We start from the raw sequence: 23,352 nt of genomic DNA, 5'->3' as shown, positions 1-23,352 counted from the left end.
GGTGTCCCTGCTCCTCTTCCCCCCAGCACTTACGGGTGTGGTGGAAATGCTGAGGTCCAGGGAAGTCAAGCTCCCAAGGCATTGGGGCGACCCCTGGTGGTGGCCACGGGCCCATACAGGGTAGAGCTTCCATGCTCTGTACCCGTGGGCCCCCAAAGTAACCAGGGCGGTCGCCCCCTCGTGTTCTGGAGGAGGCAAAAGCCCTCCTCTGGTCCTCCTGGCCAGGCATGAACCCCAGCCAGGTGCCACACCTGATAATATAATTACACATAATTTGATTTTAATGTCCATCATTAGGGCCTCAAAGGATTTGTCCAGCAGAGATCTTTTAGTTTACGTACTCAAACTTTATTGATAAACAGACAACCATCATGTGAGGCTGTGAAAGGTACAGTATGGTTTTGTTCTGTTTCACTGACTGTTGAAAGTGATCCACTCTCCATAAAACTCAGCCCTGGTAACAGAAAAACCTCGGTGAAGAACATCCTTCAACAACCACACGGTGTGAATGTCTTACAAAGAAGACTGCCGACTACGCCAGTCCTAATTTATGGCTGTAATCAAATAAAGTAAGAAATGAAGTAATTGTGGAGTGTGCTTTGTGGTATTTGGTAGTCTAACAAAGACAGGCACGACAAGACAAAATAAGTCAAGTAGGTTAACCGGAGAATGACAATCAGATAAGAGAACAAAGAGGCAGTCGTTTTTGTGCATTGCATTTGCCTTTATTTTTCATTAGAGGACATTCATTTAATACTTCTTATTTGGAAATGATTGGTCTGGGTGGGTTCTTTTGGGCTGCAAGAGAAAAAGGAAGTTAATTAAATTAACAGAAAAAAGATCAAAGTCCTTGACATTTCATAGGAGACTTTGAGAATCTGATGTGAGTTCAGTGACTTTGTGAATTACTAGAAAGAAACGAGATAGAGAAGGTCCTGCTGCAGTGTGCCGTCACAGAGCTGGTGAAGGAATCAAACACAGGAGGAGGTGTGAGATACCCGTCCTTTAAAAAAGACCCCTCTTTTGTCATACTAAATTTAAAGAAAACCTTTAATGAAATTATAACAGGAACCACACAGTAAGCAAGTTTTCAACAAAGGGACATCCCTTTCTTGAAACTCTTGCCACACCTGTGGGATCCACAATTTTTTTTAAGCCTGCAAACAAGTCAGTCAGCCCTCCATCCAGTCAAACATTGACCTCTGTAGGCCAAACATGCTTACCGACTTATTGAAGTCCTGAAAAATCATTTTCCAGATCCTATTCCTCCTCCAGGTGTTCCCACAGTTGCCATTTCTGGATGCATTCTGTAAGGTTTAAACAAAATGAATAGTCAAGATTTCCATCCCTTTCTTATTCACAGATGAGATGCTTTCTAGGTGCAGGACATCGGGTACAGCAAACAATTAAAATTCACTCTGAACTCATAAGGCAGCACATTATGCAGGCCAATAAATAAATAAAGTAAGTGATGGCCACCTACAGTCCTGTCTCCTACAGCTCAGTGCACCTTTGTGTGTGAAGCTCATTTACACAGCAGGCTGCCATTAAAGCCTCCTTCACTCACATCTCACTGAGCGGCCTGCTCTGCCCGTTTCAAGATGGCAGCTCAGAGGATCTCGGTCAGTGAACTGAACACTGTGGCTCACTACACACACACACACACACACACACACACACACACACACACACACTTCATGGATTTCAGCTTTTCAACCACCCTTTTTATCTCACACTGTCTGTTAAACATTTAGAGAGCGCCCAACATTTTCAAACATAACAACAAAGGTACTTTCTATTATCAGTTTATTATTCAAAAATTAAGCAACACAACATGCATTTTCAAATAATTGGAATTCATTTTTGACAAAATGCCAGCCTTTTAACATTGGATTGAACATCAACTCCCACCAAATCCAAAGCACAAATAGCCCTTCAAAGTTTAAGACCCTCCTGATCGGAGACCACTGATCTGGAGCTTTGTAGACATTTAATGAAAAGAAATAAAAGATAATAACTAGAGGAGGAAAAAAAAGGGAGTGAGGCAGAAACGGCTTATATCAAAACATAAATTGATTCAGAGGGTGTGAAGGACGATTGTTAACAGCAGTCACTACTTTTAAGAGACCACCAGGGCGAACAGTAAGAGAAAACAAAGTAGAAGACATCTTTAAAGTGTTCAATCAGCTCCTGAAATGTTCACAGTCAGAAGTCCTAAACGTGTGCTGGAGACACCAAGCAGAGTTTGTACAAAGGTGACCCCACATCAGGACAAAACAGGACAGTGGCCACACTTCAGAAATCAAATGCCATTTGTGCCATCTCGGTATAAAAAGAAGTCTTCCCTCAACTGAGTGCTAGATGTGAATGGTGAAAGTCAGAGTGTGTGAGATCTTACAGGAAAATAACTGAGAAGAAAAACATCAAGTTTGAGGGGGCCAGTGATAAAGTCAAGATCACTAATTAATGTCCATGAAACAAATCCAGCCTGTTTCATCTTCCCCAAGCCATCTTCTAACTCGTTGTTTTCAGTTTCCCTAATAGAACCCGTGGTTCCCGTCTGCTTCAAACAAACAGCCATTATTGTGACAAAAGCAAAAGTAGACAGTCTGTGACTCCACACTGGTGGCACTCACTCCAGTTGTGATGAAATGCTCTGACAGACTGCTGTTAGGACACATTAAATAGAATGTTTCAGAATATAACCGCTCCATAGTCAATGCCATATCCCTTGCACTTCATACCACCCTGGCACATGTGGATAACACAAGCTGAAATGACAAAGTCCTGTTTATAGACTACCACTTAACAATTAGTACTGCGGGACAAGCAAAGCTGACCAGCAAACTCCTCAGTTTAGGACTCCGTGTCACAGCACAGCCTCAGCATATGAGATGACCAGCTTGACATCCTCAATGTTGACTCACAACACATGCCTTATATGGGGTGGTGTGCTGAGCTCCCTGCTACATCTGAAGTTGATGAAAATTTCCTTGTTTAGGCAGATCAATAACAATAATGAGAGGAGGTCTACCTGCTGACTCAGTGGTATGAGGTCAGTAATCTCACACTAAATGTTAGTAAACCAGGAGCAGGGTAGAAACTTCACGAAGATGAAAGAAGACCACACTGACTTTGACATCGGACATGATGTTGTGAAGAGGGTGAGCACCTTTAAATTTCTCAGAGTGACCATTACTGACAAACTGAGGTGAGCACAACACATTTCATCCCTTGTCCAGAAGGCTCACCGTTGCCTCTTCTTCCTCAGATGTCTGACCAGATCTTTTTTTTCTCCATCTGCTCTCCTGAACTTTCACAGGTGCACAGTGGAGTCGACGCTCAATGGCTGCACCACATCCTGACATGACACCTGCAGAGCTCAAGAGTGTAAAGCCCTGCAGAGGGCACTGAAGGTGGCACAGAACATCAATGGCACCCAGCTGAGCTGCCTTATCTCAGGACGTACACAACACTCGCTGTCTTAGAAAGTCAAACAGGATCATTAAAGACCTCAGCCATCCTGCTCAGCTGCTTTTCCTGCTCATCCTTTGGCACTCGCACACCTTATCTAGTGAGTCACTTGTAAAGTTTCAGATTTGCATTTTATCTGTGAATTTGTCACAACGCTCTGTGCCTGCACCAGTGAAGAGCGCAATACAAAAATCAACTGAATTGATTTGAGCTGAACTGGGAGATTCAGGGACAGTTTCTACCCACAGGCTGTAAAGTTGTTAAAGAGTCAATCATAAGAACAAAAATTGTACGAATGTACTGTGTATATATGTATATATTTTGTATTATTTAATTATTTCTACTTGCATTGCATTAAATAAGAATTTTCTTGTAGTGTGTACACATGACAGTAAAATTAACTTGATTTGACACAATTAGGGTCATTTTAAACATCAGACGTCTTTAAAATCAGACACAGGCCAAGAGTTTGAAAGGGCAGCTGCTGAATTCAGGATAACAAGACACTTCAAGTTTAAAAGAGAATTCATAATGAAATCCGATCATTCACTCCACCTTTCAGAGTCTGTGCTTTACTATTCACAACAACATTATATAATCACACCATGTTTGTGTTAAGCACAAATAGTTCAAAAGTGACACAAAGTAAAAAGAGCAGCTGCTCAGGGACCTCAAACCTCCAAAATATCCGACATAAATTCAGTGTTTGTGTTGTTTGTCGATTCATTGATGGCTATGGATACACAATCAGCCCTGCAGACTCCATCTATCACTCGACTTTGGATTTCCTCTGCTAATACGTGAGCCAAATATGCAGGAACCTGTTTCATGTCTTCATAAATTTTATCCATTAATTAATCACTCGCTAGCTCCAGTAAATGCCTACAACAGACTCCTTGAGTTCCTCCATTCAGTAAAGGCTTTATTATGCTTAGCCAATGTTCATGTAACATGTAGGGAAGAGCTTGTTGCTCAGTGTTGGTGAGTCACTGAATGGCTGGTTGCTTTCCTGTCTTGACCACAACTCAGTTCTAGATCTCGATTTTCCTGCACTGGGCATACAAATGTGGTGGATGAAAGAAGATTTCTGTTCTAAAACTGAATGGAGACGGAGCTCTGTGGACACAGTCGAGGACAGAGGATGTGCCCCCTGTTCTGTGTGCCATTGTGTGTACGGCACTGCACTCCGCTCCTCTGTGAACACGTCCATGTTTTGTTGTCTGATGTCTCTGAACAGTCGATGTGCACAGACGCACTCAGGACACACAGACACAAATCTGAGGCACGCGGTCACAGACTTGCATGCTTGTGTAAAATGACTGCTGACAAAATTTATATCACGTGGATCCTTGTGGCTATACCGAAATGGAAAACAATGATTCTGTACTATCTTAGTTTCAAAGGAGAAAGATTTTTGTGATGAGCCTCCCACAAACAGGAGCAATCAGGGAAAGAACTAAGAAATATTCTTGAGCAGCACATCCTCCATTCTACTCACTCAGGGGGGTTTCTATCAACTGGATATTCATATTCTTGCCTCTCCGAGTCATCTGGAACCTGAGATTTCTAAAAAGTAAGAAGAAAAGTACGATGAGGCTTTAGGAACTGGAAAACAGATTTCAGATGACCTGCTGCTGAAAAGCTGGGACAAGAAATTTACCAACAGTGAACATGCAAAAAAAAAAAAGAAAAGGTTTTGTAGACATTTGTGTATCTAAATCACAGGACAGAACTCACCGAAGGCATTGCCATGGAGCAGAGGCATAGCAGAACCAGCAAGGCGGCCAGTCTCATGGTGGTGCTGACACTGAGACGTATGTTGTCGTCAACAGCAAGACCTCCTTATATAGCAGATCTGGCAGGTGTGACAGGACTACAGGGTGGGGATGAGGCCAACTGTGGAGGAAAGCCAATTCAAATCAGATGACATTTGCCTTTAGATGACGAACAAAGAAACTGCAGTCAAATCATGAACCACAAAGATCAGGGGCCTCATGTATAAACGGTGCGTATGCACAGAAATGTTGCGTACGAACGTTTCCACGCTCAAATCGCGATGTATAAAACCTAAACTTGGCGTAAAGCCACACACATTTCCACGGTACCTCATACCCTGGTGTACGCAATTTCTCCGCTCGGTTTTGCAGACTGGCGGCACCCAACGTCAAAGCAGTGCTACTGTTCCTGTGTGGTTACCCTTTCTTTCTTAGACCCACATTCCTGATGCGGCTTTACAAATACACTGAAACTAACTGCATAAGTGTAATGCATCTGATTGTAATTAACCTGTAGCAATATAATGGTCCAGGGAATAGCCATAGTATTCCAAATACCATAACTGCTTTAGTGTTGTTACTCTCACTGCATCTTCTTCTTCTTTCAGCTGCTCCCGTTAAGGGTTGCCACAGCAGATCATCTTTTTCCATATTACTCTCACTGCACCACTCGGAGTATTTATATCACTGTATCTGAGTGGGGAATCACAGCAGCAGCTGATTGGAAAGAGAATTATCGGTATACAGTTTCAAGTACACACTACCTCAGCCACGGCAAAACGCGTCAGCCTTTCCTGTACGGACCTCGCGTTTCAGAAACAGTTTCTTCCCAAGAACTATAAACGCACTCAATCAGTCCATCAAGTGCTCCTTGTAGAACTGTTTGTACTTATAAGTACAATTACCACACTGTAAACTTGCACTACAGTTATAATATTGCACAACCTGCGCCACTTTATAAAGTGCCTATGCTGACGATATCATTTTTAAGATGAAATGCAGCAAAATATGTTGCTTATAGTATACAGAAAAAACTAACTTCATTTAAATAATCTGTATTGTTAATAATTAAACATGTGAGGACACGGAGCCGCAGCGGTAGATAGTTCACGGATAGCTCCTGCCTTGCGCTGTGTTATTGCTGGTGCTGACACGATACTGGAAGGATAGACGGATAGAATAATTAAACATGTACGACGAAGATATTTCAATGTTCCTTAAAAGTCTTGAAGAATCGGCGTTCTAAGCTTAAAGATGGCTTAATTCTTTTAGGGCTAATTTTTTTTTTTGTTTCTTTTCTCCCAGGGCTGAATATTTTTCCAAAAACTAACATTTTTTAAAAAAGAACACAAAGCAATTGTTTAACATATCAAATCAACAAAAAATATTTACTTTTGACAAATGTTACTGTCTTGCATGTTGTATGAGCCTGAATTCTCTATGTGTTGTTTGATGCCTATTTTTCAATTGTCTGTTGCTGCATTTTCTAACATATATTGTTAGTGTGTACTGTAGAGAGACAAGTCACCCATTTGCCATCGTGCCATGCCACTGCCACCAAGTTTTCTGCCTGCATGAAAACCGTATTGTCACCTCTTTTCATCTTCTGAAACTTTATGAACTTTATGTATGGCATTATAGCCTGGCTCACCCCATGGGATTTGCTTCTGTTTATTACAGAAGTGAATAAAACTTTGCAGCAGCACGTACCTAAGCCACCAGGGGACAAAACACGTTTGGACCAATGCTCCCTGAAGTTATATCACCAGTTCTGTCCCATCTCTATTTGTAATGCCACAGCGCGCTTCATCTCGTCTTTCGTTGTGGGTTTCCACTTTGAATAACGAGAATGCGATGCAAACGCATCCCGCGATTCAAAAAAAATCTCTGCCTACCTGTTTGTCTCGTCTGACAGTAGCTGAAAAGCAGCATCAGGAGAGAGCAGCCTGAAGTACAGCAGCTGGTGATCTGTCGTGTCCAAAAGCAAGCCATGCCGTCTTGTAAACTCCGGTAGCCATATCGGCTCTCAACGGATCAATGTATGTGTATTTATCCCACGCAAACCTTGCCGTAGATGCATCGGCTGCGCGAAGGCACTCAACTGGCAGCAGCTCTGCTGGCGCGGCATTGGCCGGTGTCTGATCAGCTGATGCCTGCTTCTAACTCTCTTGCTCGATCTCCTGATCACTGCCAATAAAGTCCGATTCTGAAAAATCAAGAGTCCGACTCTGCGGTAATGCGCAAAACAACGTCTGCCAAGTGTTTTCTTTTCTGCACTTGCTTCGCTGCCTTTTCACATGTTGGTGCCATCTTGCCTTTGTTTACATTTCGCAACTCACGCACACGCAATGTTTATTTGCTGAGTCAACGAGTCTAGCATTCCTCCAAGCACAGAGGGAATGCCTGTGATGTGACAGTGAGATTTGTCGCCATTAACAGCTGATTGTCGCCCTTTACTTTATCCCTGGATGTCGACTTTTGTCGACATTCACCTTCAACCCCTCCTGTCGACAAAAGTCGACATCCACCCTAAAAGAGTTAACGTCTATTACAGAGCTGATTGTGTGGCAATTGGGTATTTGGAGAAAGAAAAGTAAGGACAGGAATTGGAGGTTAGTACGTTTGAAAGAGACAGTACTTCTGTAATAAATTATTTCATTGAAGGTCGCGCATGGCGCAGCAAGCCTCTTGCGTGAGATATGAACAATCACTGTGCCACCGTGTTCCCATGTTTAAAAAATGCTTTCATTCCTATCATCATGAAAAAGATATCACGTATACAGTGGTGTGAAAAACTATTTGCCCCCTTCCTGATTTCTTATTCTTTTGCATGTTTGTCACACAAAATGTTTCTGATCATCAAACACATTTAACCATTAGTCAAATATAACACAAGTAAACACAAAATGCAGTTTTTAAATGATGGTGTTTATTATTTAGGGAGAAAAAAAATCCAAACCTACATGGCCCTGTGTGAAAAAGTAATTGCCCCCTTGTTAAAAAATAACCTAACTGTGGTGTATCACACCTGAGTTCAATTTCCGTAGCCACCCCCAGGCCTGATTACTGCCACACCTGTTTCAATCAAGAAATCACTTAAATAGGAGCTGCCTGACACAGAGAAGTAGACCAAAAGCACCTCAAAAGCTAGACATCATGCCAAGATCCAAAGAAATTCAGGAACAAATGAGAACAGAAGTAATTGAGATCTATCAGTCTGGTAAAGGTTATAAAGCCATTTCTAAAGCTTTGGGACTCCAGCGAACCACAGTGAGAGCCATTATCCACAAATGGCAAAAACATGGAACAGTGGTGAACCTTCCCAGGAGTGGCCGGCCGACCAAAATTACCCCAAGAGCGCAGAGACGACTCATCCGAGAGGTCACAAAAGACCCCAGGACAACGTCTAAAGAACTGCAGGCCTCACTTGCCTCAATTAAGGTCAGTGTTCATGACTCCACCATAAGAAAGAGACTGGGCAAAAACAGCCTGCATGGCAGATTTCCAAGACGCAAACCACTGTTAAGCAAAAAGAACATTAGGGCTCGTCTCAATTTTGCTAAGAAACATCTCAATGATTGCCAAGGCTTTTGGGAAAATACCTTGTGGACTGATGAGTCAAAAGTTGAACTTTTTGGAAGGCAAATGTCCCGTTACATCTGGCGTAAAAGGAACACAGCATTTCAGAAAAAGAACATCATACCAACAGTAAAATATGGTGGTGGTAGTGTGATGGTCTGGGGTTGTTTTGCTGCTTCAGGACCTGGAAGGCTTGCTGTGATAGATGGAACCATGAATTCTACTGTCTACCAAAAAATCCTGAGGAGAATGTCCGGCCATCTGTTCGTCAACTCAAGCTGAAGCGATCTTGGGTGCTGCAACAGGACAATGACCGAAAACACACCAGCAAATCCACCTCTGAATGGCTGAAGAAAAACAAAATGAAGACTTTGGAGTGGCCTAGTCAAAGTCCTGACCTGAATCCAATTGAGATGCTATGGCATGACCTTAAAAAGGCGGTTCATGCTAGAAAAACCCTCAAATAAAGCTGAATTACAACAATTTTGCAAAGATGAGTGGGCCAAAATTCCTCCAGAGCGCTGTAAAAGACTCATTGCAAGTTATCGCAAACGCTTGATTGCAGTTATTGCTGCTAAGGGTGGCCCAACCAGTTATTAGGTTCAGGGGGCAATTACTTTTTCACACAGGGCCATGTAGGTTTGGATTTTTTTTTCTCCCTAAATAATAAAAACCACCATTTACAAACTGCATTTTGTGTTTACTTGTGTTATATTTGACTAATGGTTAAATGTGTTTGATGATCAGAAACATTTTGTGTGACAAACATGCAAAAGAATAAGAAATCAGGAAGGGGGCAAATAGTTTTTCACACCACTGTACATCTCAGTATTTTAATTATTCAGAGAGCTGTAATATCACGAATGTAATGGATTCTGTGTCCTGTCGGAGAAAGAGAAAGAATGGAAGCACGTAGTGATTCACACACATAGAGCACATAGAAGATCAAACACAGAACAAAGCATTTAACGTGCTACTTGAGAAACTATTAAAATAAACGATTTTAAGATGAAGTTTATGATGTTCTACTTTAATGACAAAATAAACTACGTGATTAAAGTGGAAATTTCGAGATTAAAGTTGACATTTCGTGCTTTTTTCCCACTGTGTGCCTATTTTTTTGTCTGTACCCTAATAAGCTTTCATATGACACTCAGACAGTCCACTGCGAGTCGCCTTTTCACGCCGACTTTGATATGTGACAACTTTTTTTATTTCGGGCACTGTGCGACTTTGTGATCTTGAGCTTGAATTTCTCCGACACTCTGTCACTTGATCAGCTTCCTTTTGTTGATTATATCACTGTTTAAACCAACAAATAGTACGTTTTTCCTTTGCCTCCACTTGGTATTCGCTGAAATTCTTATATTTTCCCCCTTGCTTTTCCCAAAAGGCTATTTATATTGATTTGCATATTCAAAGAGGCATAATTCTGTGAGGATTTGGGGCGGGACAGAAGGCGCGTGCACGTGCGTTATTTTTCACGCTGATCAGGATTTATGTAGTGGAAGAACGTGAAAGTGTGCGTGCGCACAGATTCCTGCATCTGGATTTTTCTGTGCGTACGTACATTCCCGCTTTTGTGCTTATGCCATGCTATAGTGGGAGTTCTACGCATTCCGTTATACATGAGGCCCCTGGTCATTAACTCATATTAACCTGTGCAATTATTTTGCTATTATTCTGTGCAGGAAACATTATTGAAAAGTAAAAGTGTTAAACTTAAGTTATCATTTGTGCCCAATATCATGACAAAGAAATCTAAAGTTAAAAGGAGCATCACGTCGTCTTTCTAATCTAAAATGAAGAATTTGGGGTTTATTCTGACCCCCTCTCTTCATGCCTGTCTGTCTTGTCCATGTGAAACAACTCGGCTTCTAGTGGACTCATCTTGCTGATATTTTTTACGCTTGTTTTTCAAGCAAATTTCTCTGAGATGCTAACTTCACATTCAGATGGAGCAAAGAGAGTGTGCTGTACAAGTCCTACAAGTGTTTGAAACAGAAAAGCCTCCAATAACAAATCACTGACCAATTTTCAAAAGTGTTTGTCTTAAAACTAAGAAGCAGTGCATGTTATCTTAATTACTTCCAAAATAGTTAATTAAGTCTGAATTAACATCACCTGTGAGATTTAATTTCTTGGTTTTTTTTTTTATTTTATTTACTTTTGCTAGGCTGCACTTTTTAGAGATTTCCACAATATGCAGTCATTTTTAAAAATACACATTAAAGGTTTGTATTCATACACTGATCAGCTCCAACATTCAAACCTCTGCCAGGTGAAGTAAATAACATGGATTATCTCGTAACAATGGCGCCTGTCAAGGGGTGGAGCTATGAGGCAGAAAGTCAAGAATCAGTTCTTGAAGAGGATGTGTTAGAAGCAGGAAAAATGGGCAAACATCAGGATCTGAGCAACTTGGCCCATGGGAGGTTTTGTGGCGTGTTCCCGGTTCATACCAAAAACCATTTTTTATTTTTGTTACGATATGGATTTTGGTTTTAACGCAACACCGGTTTAAATTGCCTAAACGACGTTCAGAACGTGACGCAGCGGGAAATTGTTCGAGTGGGGACCTTTTTCACTGCTACACCGCTAATCACATACAACGGAGTACATGCATTAGTGGAGGTGTTGCACGGGGGCTCTTTTTCACTGCTACACCGCTAAATAGGCATGCAACGGAGTACATGCGGTAGTGTTGGTATTGTGCGGTGAAAATGGACAGAGAACATTCTGAAACTGAAGCTGACGATAAAGTCGAACATGATGACACAGAACTTTTGCTGAAAAAAAAAAAAAGGAGTCGCGTCCGTTGCCTGGAGATACTTTGGTTTTAAAAGGTCGGATGTGGACCATTATGTTCAAATGTGTGAATACTGTTTCTATACTACTGGATAATACTGCAAGCCAAGTTGTACTGTTATTATTTTTCAATACAGTGTAATGTACCTGGGTACTGTGTAATAGTATGATGACGTTGACTTTAATCTTGACATAAACGGCGAGTATAAAGTAGAAATGTCGAGAATAAAGTCGACATGTTGACTTTATTCTCATAATTTGTCATTAAAGTAGAACATCGTAAACTAAACTTCATCGTAAAATGAGTATTTAATTTACTAGATTTTCTCAAACCCTGTAATAAGTTATATAGCACATTAAATGCTTTGTGTTAAGTGTTCCCTGAGCCATGTTAAACCAGTACATGTTCTTAAACGGACTTCCTCTTGTACTGAGGAGGTGCCGGCAGTTATTGCCGCACAGAACCCATTCACTTCATGATATTCCTGCTCCCTGAACATTTAGAATGCTAGGATAAATGCAGAATTTTCATGATGAAATGCATTAAAGCATATATTAATCATGTGGGGGCACGGCGGCATGGAGGTTGCACTGCTGCCTTGCAACAAGGGGTTCTCAGGTGTACCCTGCTAGGGTATGTGTTGCTCGTATTCACCCTGCAATGTGCTGGCGTTCAGGATTTATTCCTGCCTCTCACACAATGCTTGCTGGGATGGACGCAACCCATGAATGGATGGCATAATTAAACATGTATAACGAAGATTTTTTTAAAGTTCTGAACACTCCGTGGGCTAAGTTTACAACTAGTTTTAATTTTACAAAGACGTTTATCGTGTGGTGATTGGTTAGATGGAGAAAGAAAAAGGAAGGATAGGAGCCGAGGGTTTGGTACGTCAGACAGACAGCACGCATGCAATAAAGAAAGAAATCAATCAATCAAATCAATCAATTCAATTTTATTTGTCATTTAGCAGAACATCCAAGATGTGCTGCAGAACGAAAATACGATGCACAAGACATTAATAAAAACACAGTTAAAATCAGCCTACAATAAAATACTAAAATGCTTCATTTAAAAGACGAACGGCAGTAGGAAAAAAACTGTTTTTAAACCTGGTAGTTCTACATTTCAGGCTGCGGTACCTTCTGCTTGAGGGCATGAGGGAAAAGAGTTCAGAGGCAGGATAAGTAGGGTCTCTAGAAATCCGCACAGCTCTGGCCAGACAGCGTTGTTTTGCCAAATCTTGTACATTAGGCAACGGGGCTCCAATGATCCTCTCCGCAGCCCTCACCACTTTCCTCAGTGCTTTCCAGTCCGAAGCGCTGCAGCTCTCCTGCCACAGAGAGCTGCTGCTGGTTAGCACGCTCTCTATGGTCCCTCTGTAAAAAGTGGTGAGGACTGACTTACTGAGATGGGCCCTCTTTAGCCTCCGCAGAAAGATCAAGCGCTGGTGAGCTTTCTTGATGACGGAGGAGGTGTGCAGGGACCAGGTGAGGTTGTTCGTCACATTAACTCCCAGGAACTTAGTAGACTGCACAATTTCCACAGCAGTGTTCTTAATGTAGACCGGGATGTGTATCAGCTGTTTCTTCCTGAAGTCGATCACCAGTTCTTTTGTTTTTTCGACATTCAGTATCAGATTGTTTTTATCACACCATTCCACAAATGACTTCACCTCCTCTCTGTAATCCCCTTCCCCGTCACCTCGAATGAGACCCACCACTGTTGTGTCGTCCGCATACTTAATAATTTGGTTTGTGCTGAACTTGGCACAACAATCGTGGGTCATGAGCATGAAGAGGAGGGGACTTAGAACACACCCCTGTGGAGAACCTGTGCTCAAGGAGATGGTATCTGATTTACTCTTTCCTACCCGTACGTACTGTGGCCTATCCATTAGAAAGTCCAATATCCAGTTTTGCAGAGGTATGCCCAGTCCCAATGGGCCCAGTTTGCTGATCAAATTCTGAGGGATGATGGTATTAAAAGCCGAACTAAAATCAACAAACAGCATGCGGACCATAGCGTCGCTATTCTCCAGATGTTCCAATGAAAAATGGAGTGCAATAGATATGGCATCCTCTGTGGCACGGTTGGAGCGGTAGGCGAATTGGAGTGGGTCAAAAGAGGAGGGTAGGACAGAAGTAATGTGGTCCTTGATCAGCCTCTCGAAACATTTCATCACTATTGATGTTAAGGCTACAGGGCGATAGTCATTCATGGTTGTGACTATGGGTTTTTTCGGAACTGGGATGATTTCTGAGGTTTTAAAGCAAGATGGCACAACAGCTTGACACAGAGAGATGTTAAATATATCCGTAAGGACATGTGTCAGCTGCTCTGCACATCCTTTGAGTACACAACCTGGTATCTGGTCTGGTCCCGCAGCTTTCCTTGGATTAATTCTCCTCAAAGTCCGTAGAACATTATCTGGTTCCAGACACAGTGCCTTCTCATCAGGATGAGGGGTGGCCTTCACTGGTGATGTATCATTCAATGCTTCAAACCATCCAAAGTACTTATTTAGGTCATTCAGGAAGTTGAAGCTATCATCACAGGGGTAAGAAACTGTTTTGTAATCTGTCACAGATTTAATCCCCTGCCACAATCTTCTGCTGTTCCTGTGATCTTGAAAATGACTCTCTATTTTCTTTCCACGAGCCCTTTTAGCTCTTCTAATAGCTTTATTTAGGTTGGCTCTTGCTGTTCTAAGGGCAGCTATATCTCCAGATTTAAAAGCACAGTTTCTCACTTTCAGCAAAACTCGCACCTCAGCAGTCACCCACGGTTTATCGTTTGCCCTGACAATGATGTTTTTGGTGACGCAGACATCCTCCATGCACTTATTTATGTAGCCAGACACAGCCTCTGCATATTCATTTATGTCTATTCTTTGATCTGTGGTAGCTGCCTCACTGAACACAGTCGGTGCACTCAAAACAATCCTGTAGTGCATTCATGGCTTCTTCTGGCCAAACTCTCACCTGTTTGAGTGATGGTGTTGATCTGATGAGCACAGGTCTATATGCTGGGATTAGCATAATAGAGATGTGGTCTGATGAGCCTAGATGGGGACGTGGGGATGCTTTGAATGCTCCTTTAATGTTGGTGTAGACATGATCCAATATATTGGTTCCTCGAGTTGCAAAATCCACATGTTGGTAAAAATGGGGTAAACCTCTCTTCATGTTTGCCTGGTTAAAATCCCCAGCAACGAGGACTATTCCCTCTGGATGTGTGGCTTGCAAATCGTTGATACAGTGGCAGAGTGTGTCAATGGCTGCCTTGGTGTCAGCGTCAGGGGGAATATAAACAGCTACTATAAGTACAACAGAAAATTCCCGTGGCAAATAAAAAGGCCGGCATTTAACTACCAATAACTCAGTGTCCGGAGAGCAACATGTGTGGATTATTTTTGAGTCAACATACCATCTGTTGTTTATGTAGACGATGATACCTCCGCCCCGTGTTTTGCCGCTGAGACTGCTGCTCCTGTCTGCCCGATGAATCGTTAGCCCCTCCAGGCTAATAGCAGTGTCGGTTGTGGAGTCGGTGAGCCAGGACTCCGTAAAGACAAAAGCACAGCAATCCTTAATCTCCCGCTTCGATGTTAAATCCAACCGAATGTAGTCCAAGTTATTCTCCAGTGAGCGGATATTTGCCACCAAGATCGATGGTAGTGGCATTCTGCATGGATTAGCTTTAGCCTTAACGCTGAGCCCACCGCGGACACCTCGCTTTTGTTTACGCATACACCGCCGCCGTCTTGTTCTCGAGGCGCGGATAGCACAGGTAAGTAATATGGGTGCTAGACTGGCCTCACCGCTCGTCCGCAGCAGTCCAAATTCTTTCAGTAGAACCATGGTATTTGGATTTACTAGTCCTTTATCCTGTTCCGTAACCAATGACAGAAGGTTTAGACGAGTATATGTCTGAATTTCCATGTTGAGTGACATTAAATCACTATAAAGAATGTGTTTTTATCACGAGCCCGTGCAGCCGCAGCCTGCGTGGCGCAACATCCATTGAATTCTGTGTTTGTGTCTCCGACCACCAGATCACGAATCCAACATTTACACAATATTTAAGTTAAAACTGTGCAATACCCATTCATACATCCAGTTTTTTGGAACCTTGTCACACCTGCCATAAAGTTCTCTACACTGAACGTACACCTGGGGACCCCTTACTGCAAGGAAGCAGCACTACCACCACATCACGGTGCCCCCCATGTGTTTCACACATGCTTTAATGCATCTCAGCATTCTAAATTTTCAGAGAGCAGGAATATCATGAAGTGAATGGATTCTGTGCGGTGATCGCTGCCGGCGCCTCCTCAGTGCGGAGGAAGTCAGTTTAAGAAGCGTAGCGATTAACAACTGGGTCAGGGAACACAACACAAAGCATTTAATGTGCTACATTAACTTATGACAGGGTTTGAGAAAATCTTGTAAATTAAACATTGATTTTAGGATGAAGTTACGACATTCTACTTTAATTATAAAATAAACTATGAGAATAAAGTGTCAAAATTAAAGTGGAAATGTCGAGAACAAAGTCAACAAGTTGACTTTATTCTTGACATATAGTATTTTTTTCTTTTTCACCGTTGCCCTAATATGATTCCGTAGGGCTATACCACAAATAGCATTATAAATGCAAGTTGCAGTTTTATTATTTATGTATATATCTTAGCTTGATGCAACATCCATATTGATGCAATCTGCCTTAATGATGGTTCAGTTGGTAAAGATGTCATCACCAAGTTGCACTTGGTTTATTTTATCTTTATTTGGTGAATACTGTACTGTGTAATGCACCTGGGCTTGAAGTCTTGAAGTAATAGTATTATTACTGGAAGTTGTACTATTATTTATTTGTTATTATTTATTAGTTTAAATATTATGCAGTTTAATGATGGTAAAGTTGTTTAAAATGTCATTTTAGTGTGTCAGTGGACAGAGATTAACAGAAAGTGTAGTTAATTTTTACTATTTATTTCTTTTCTAAGACATGTTCAGTGCAATACAACTTTTGACAAACACCTCTGGATATTTTACAAAATCTAAATGCCTCTTTGGTTGAAAATATGTTGTCAAAATTTTAGTTTAAGTTGTTTGCAAAATTTGTTCAATAAAAAGGTTCTATATTTTGACTCCATCTGTCATGCAATGTGATTCTTCATTACTGCCACCCCCTTGAAAACTATCACTTTATGGGGCCATGCAAACCTGGATTAATACTTGTGTGCACATTAAAATAATTTTTTTTATACAATGTACAATGCCCATGACAGTGGAATAGGTTATTCTTAGCCAGTCTGCTACAGTAATTGTAGTAGAAAATGTGGTTAACATCCACACATGCATGGGAAAAAAATACCGTTGAATACCGCGAAACCGGGATAATTTAGAAAAATACCGTGATATAGATTTTTGGTCATACCGCCCAGCACTACCCGGTATGCAGTGGTTCATACCTACCAAAAGTGGTCCAAGGAAGGACAACTGGTAAACTGGTGACAGGGTCAAAGTCACCCAAGGCCCATTGATGTGCATGGGGAATGAAGGGTGGCCTGTCTGGTCTGATCACACAGAAGAACTACTGTAACACAAATTGGTGAAAAACCTAATGCTGGCCATGAGAGAAAGGAGTCAGAACACACAAGGCTGTGTAAACGCAGACCGGTCCGAGTGTCCATGCTGACCCCTGTCCACCAATGAAAGCGCCTACAGTTGTTTCAGACCATGTACACCCCCTTCATGGCAGCAGTATTTCCTGATGACAGTGGCTTCTTCTTGTGTGATAATGCACCCTGCCACACTGCAAAAATTGTTCAGGAAATGTCTGAGGGACATGAAAAAAAATTCAAGGTGTTGACGTGGCCTTCAAATTCCTTAGATCTCAACCCAATGGAATATCTCTGGGATGTGCTGAAGAAACAAGTCAAATCCATGGAGATCCCCACCTTGCCACTTAAAGGATATGCTTTAATGTCTTGGTGTCGGATACCACAGGACACCTTCAGAGGTCTTGGGGTGTCCATGCCTCGATGGTCAGAGCCTTTTTTGCAGCATGAGAGGGACCTGCACAAATTTAGGCAGGAGATTTTAGCTGTGGGCCATCTGCGAGTATACAGTATATAATGTGGAATAAACACAAACAAACTGAAAGTGTTGTGGTCCATGCTAACCCCATTAATGCCTGAAAGTGTATTAGGACAAAAAGAGTTAGTTCCTGGTACTCTCTGGCCACATATCTCACTACTGATTGACTTTCACAGGTTCTTCTGGGGGAGCTCCAGCCTCCTCATAACAAGTTTTCTTGTATTCACTAGTTACCTGCTGTTGCTTCTTTAGTTTCTTAGCTTCTTTTCTTTACCATTTTTCTCCATCACTTTGGTACATTTCTCAGATTAAAATTGAAATTGTCAAAACTATTTGTCCAACCTCCCTATCTTCTTGTCACTTGTGCACGTCATAAAAGCAACGTCTCATTGTTTTCAGCAAACTGCAAATGCTTTGGCACATCCATCCCAGTGATTAAGTACAAGTATCTGCTGGGTCCCACATCATCAGTTGCTTATGTCATGTTGTTCACAATGTTTTATACTGGTCTGTGTTGAAAAGTCTTAACCCACCCCCAAAAAATTGAGACATTAGTTCATTGCAAGTATATTTTCTGTAGGGTGGACAACCTGCACTTGGACATGGCCGTGGGTTCAAACTTCAGGCAGTCATTGACTGCAAAGGACTTTCAACCAAATTTTGAAAATTGATCATTATATTCATGATTAGGTTAGTTTGTCCAAATACTTTTGAGACCCTGAAAATGGGGGGGACCATGTATAAAAATGTCTGCCTTTTCTAAACAGGTAAAACAATATTTTAGTTAAACCCCTTGAATTAAAGTTGAAAGTCTACACTTCAATCACATCTTCATTGCTTTGTTTCAGATCCATTCTGGTGGCACACAGAGTCAACATTATGAAGACTGTGTCACTGTGTAAATACGTCTGGACCTGACTGCATACTGTAGTTTAAACAAAACATTGGAGCTCTGTTTGCTTCTACAGTTGACAGCAAGAGTAGAACAATGAGGAGTCTACAAAATGCAAAGAGGTTTACACTCTAACAAAAACTTTAAATAAACAGAAAGCGCAAAAAAACAAAACAAAAACATAACCTCTCTTGACTTGTACTCTATACATTCAGGGTGCTATATGACCCGACACCCTGTTGTCCTTCTTCATCACTTCTCTACACTGTGCGGATGGACACAGTGACAATCCCATCATAACTCCTCCTCATAAGGTGTATTTTCAAGTCTCAGACCTTCCACTGTTTTCATATCCAATATTTGTTACTTCCTACATGCCATACGATCACATTTACCAACATTAAATTCCATCTGCCACATATCTACTCTAGTCTGAATGTCTTTCAGATCCCTCTCTAGTCATATTATACAAGTACAGCGTCTACCTGAAGTGCTTCAGAGGTGCCTCCCCACAACTAAAGCTCATCAACGTGGCAATCGGCGCACCTCAGGTAGGATCTGAGGCAGATATAAATACCTCAATAAAAAAATAAATAAAAAAAATGACTGGATTATGGCAAAACCTATGGAACAACGGGGATAAGGGTAGGCATTTAAACAAAATACCTAAAAATGTTAAAACTTGTGGGGGAAGGTGGAAAAGAAGGGTAGAAATAATTCTAACTATATTAAGAATTGGACAGAGTGTTAATGCACTATATTTAATAGGAAAACATCCATCTGGATTTTGTAGGACACTGATCAGCAAGAAACAGGAGAAAATGTCATATTTCACTGTGAAGCAAACAAAGAGAAAAGGAAACGACTTCAGACAGCAAGTCAATACATAGTTTTACTTTGCGAGATTTGATTAGTAACGGTAGCCTGGGTCAGAGACGAATTTCAGTATTTAAAATCAATAAAGCTTTATGGGGTAATTTAATTTGAGTTCTAGAATATTTCCCCTTCATATTCTGCACCATACTCCAAGCCAGTTGGTGGCAGTAATGCATCGTGAGTGGGTCTTCCAACTGCCACAAAAATACAGAAGACGACGAAGGAAAGTGTGCGACCAGAAGGCAATCGGGAGTAGAGGCGGCCTTAGGCATGTGCAAACTGTGTACCTGCACAGGGCCGCCACGCCAACATATATTGAATATAAAACAGAAAGAGAAAATAACGACACAGCTGATGGCGATGTCGCCGAAAAACATTGTGTTTCTTGCTGTATTTACTAATGTCGCTCGAGTTGGAGCAGTAAGCTTTAGGTAGTATTATGACGATCTGCCGTAATAGAATATCATGAGCCGCCAACTTGGTTTTCAAGTTACGGACACGCGCATATAGAAGCGAAGCTAATGCAAGTGGGCGAGTCGTCTAACAAGTTAATGTTTCACCCAGTTTTAATAAAGTATTAGGGTTAGTGCATATCTGGTCGGATAGGGGACAAGACATTCGCATACCAATTCTAATTTTCTGTCTCACTCCACGCTGTTTGTGCAACGCGGCCGCAGAGAGCTTAAACTACTCGGCCCATACAATACAATACAGTTTATTTATGTGTAGCCCAAAGTCACACAGTAAGTGCCGCAATGGGCTTTAACAGGCCCTGACTATTGACAGACCCCCAGCCTTGACTCTCTAAGAAGACAAAGAAAACCCTTGCAGGGAATAAATGGAAGAAACCTTGGGAAAGGCAGTTCAAACAGAGACCCCTCTCCACATCCACATAAAAAAAACGACAAGGGGTGAGCGAGCTTTCTTGAAGGCTTTTACTGGACGTACCTCGTTGTAAACGGAAATATATACAAAAGAAACATACGGGCATTCACAGGTGTACAAATCTGTAGTACTAGGGTGTTGTACCGTGTTAGCCATTATGAACGTAGAGAAAAGCCGAGCAAAATGACCCCTTTTATTGGCTAACTAAAAAGATTACAATATGCAAGCTTTCAAGGCAACTCCGGCCCCTTCTTCAGGCCTGAAGAATGTTACATCTTGCCTGAAGAAGGGGCCTGAGTTGCCTTGAAAGCTTGCATATTGTAATCTTTTTAGTTAGCCAATAAAAGGTGTCATTTTGCTTGACTTCTCTCTACAGGTGTACAATCAAAGACAATAAAGAATGATTTACAAAGCAATACATAGCAGACAGTATACATTAAACAATAAAGCTTTAAAAGACACTTACAAGGCGAGTGATTTCCACGGTTGGCTCAAGACAAAGAGAAGCGTGTAGACAGAGGTTCAAATTGCCGCGTAGTACAACTAACCAGACCCAGGGGTTTATATACCCTAAGGATACGTTTTGGACGTGACCGAAACAAGAGATAAAGGGGTGCCTACGTGAGAGACATGGGGTGTATTGTATTCAAATGTTTGTTATGGGACCTACGTGCTTTACGCGAGTTTCATAGACTTTTATAGCACCACTGAGTGTGGGACGTGACTGACTGGTGTGTTAATAAATGACAAGATGAAGGGAGAGCACAGTTCAACAAATAACAGTCTCAACTAACAAGATGTGGGGCAGAACACTAAGTAAAATGAAAGGATTTCGAGTACGGTTATTCGAAACGAAAGAGAAAGGCGGCTCAGGAGGCTTTCATTGCGTCACAGGAAGGAGCAATCCTGAACTTTATCACCCGAGGGAAACCTAAAGATGGACAATACTCCGGCCAGAGTTAAAAAACATAAAAAAAAATAAATAAATAAAAAAAACAAGCATTGCAGCTGCCTCCAGCGAAAGCTGGCAAAACACAGCAGCAAAATGCGGCAAAAGTTAAACGTTTGTGTCATGAGCACGAGGCGGCTATGCAGATTCCGCGACGGACGTGTCAATATGGTATCTTATGCGCGGCGGATGGCCATTGGCGGGCGAAGGGGCCACCGATTCTCTCTCTGCCCAGGGCTGCCACGAGCCTAGAGCCGCCCCTGTCGGGAGCTACCACGATTTAATGAGCCTTCGAGAAATTAAAAGGAGAAACGGCGGACAAAAGTGCGCGAGCACGAGGAGATCGGGAGCCATCACGACTTTATGCGCCTGTGCTCCATTAAAAAGAAAAAACGACGGGCAAAGGTGCACGAACACGAGAACAGTGAGAAGTCAAGCAATCTTGCCTGAAGAAGGGGCCCGATTTGCCTCGAAAGCTTGTATATTGTAATTTGTTTAGACAGACACTAAAAGGGGTCATTTTGCTTGACTTCTCACTACATTTATAATGGCTAACACGGTACAACAACCTAGTACTACGAACACGAGGGCACAAATGGCAATCAGACTCAATGAGTCTGAGCAAAATTAAAAGGCACATTTCATTCCCTGGCAGCAAGCTGGTATCTTCAATAAGGACCGAATCCCAATCGTAAAATTGCCAAAGCACAACAGCTGGAACTCGGCAATGTCTGCGATTCGAAATAAACGCATGAATGAGCGATTCTCCGTGCCGCAAGCAAAACACCATAAAGACGGACAAAACTAAACACCCACTGACCAAACTTGAGATACCCACACGATATTCTAAACCGCTTAAAGAATCTTAACTCCCTTGGCGTGTTACCTTGTCCTTCACGCACTTCATTTGCACCCACACCCGTCTTTTGCTGGTTCTGCTCCTTGAAATCAAACTCTGAACACGTGTAGCAGGAGAAGAGCGCGAAGTAAAAGTACGTCATCAAGGTGTAACAATGACACGTGACCCCCACCAGTCACTGTATCCACTTGGTCTTCTACCAATAGTATCCGGCTGCAGGTTGAAGACTCAGCCTTCCACACCCCCAGCCTTCCACGCCACGCCCCCAGCATTTACGTCAGTACTTTGTTGCGTCGCTTCGTTGCAAAACTAGTAACGTTGATTAACCGTGTAACTCTAAAAGATGATATTAATATGCCTTCCTCCGATCATGTGACAAGAATCCGAGTTTCTCTTTATGGTATTACTGTCGTATTTCTTTTTAGAAACAAAAAAACTGTTTTTAAATTTAGGATTCAATAGGGTTGGCACCCTGCCATGGGATGGGTTCCTCCTGCCGTGTGCCCTGTGTTGGCTGGGATTGGCTCCAGCAGACCCCCGTGACCCTGTGTTCGGATTCAGCGGGTTAGAAAATGGATGGATGGATGGATTGAATAGCTAAATGAAAGAGGACCTAACATAGTTTTAGATTATGGAAACACCTTAGTAAATATGAATGTGGTTGCTCTAACTGCTATTATAGTGAATTCTATCATTCAAAATATTTGAAATTACTTTTACATTATCTCTGGAACCTCGTTCAATAAAAGGGAAAGTTCCGTTAATAACATCAATTTATTATGTTACTAAATAAATGATGATCAACAGGCATGAAAAATGGCCTAAACCTTCGAGTTCTCAGTAAAAGAAACTTTTAAAATTGTTTGTATTGAACAATGTTTGAAGTGATCCAGCTTACTACAGTACGTGGGGACCTTCATTTCCATTGTTTGTCTTGAATTGTGTTTTCTTAATTTTGTTCTACGCTGCAGATATAATGTTGATATATTTCAAGTGGAGTTATTAAACTTTCAAACGTTTTCCTGTTTTCTAATTTTAATGCATGATTATTCTCCCTGGCACCCTAACTTATAAGCATGTACTCATCAAAAAAGTCAGGCAAATCTCTTCAATTGGTTAATAGATATTATCGTTTGTGTTTCTAAAG

General features: G+C 41.7%; 1 long non-coding RNA gene across 1 annotated transcript; it reads right to left on the bottom strand.

Moving 5' to 3' along the window:
* Positions 1–718: 718 nt before the first annotated feature.
* On the bottom strand, positions 719–22,370 carry LOC114641784 (uncharacterized). Its single transcript, XR_003714382.2, has 5 exons — positions 22,233–22,370; positions 5,212–5,370; positions 4,973–5,040; positions 1,224–1,307; positions 719–798 (listed from the first exon to the last, which is right to left on the bottom strand). It is a non-coding gene; the product is annotated as an uncharacterized LOC114641784 (long non-coding RNA).
* Between the last annotated feature and the right edge of the window lie 982 nt (positions 22,371–23,352).

The sequence above is a fragment of the Erpetoichthys calabaricus genome, chromosome 5 (assembly GCF_900747795.2).
Source record: "Erpetoichthys calabaricus chromosome 5, fErpCal1.3, whole genome shotgun sequence".
NCBI lineage: Eukaryota > Metazoa > Chordata > Cladistia > Polypteriformes > Polypteridae > Erpetoichthys > Erpetoichthys calabaricus.
The sequence above is the reverse complement of the archived record's forward strand: the minus strand, read 5'-3'. Positions and strand labels throughout refer to the sequence as shown.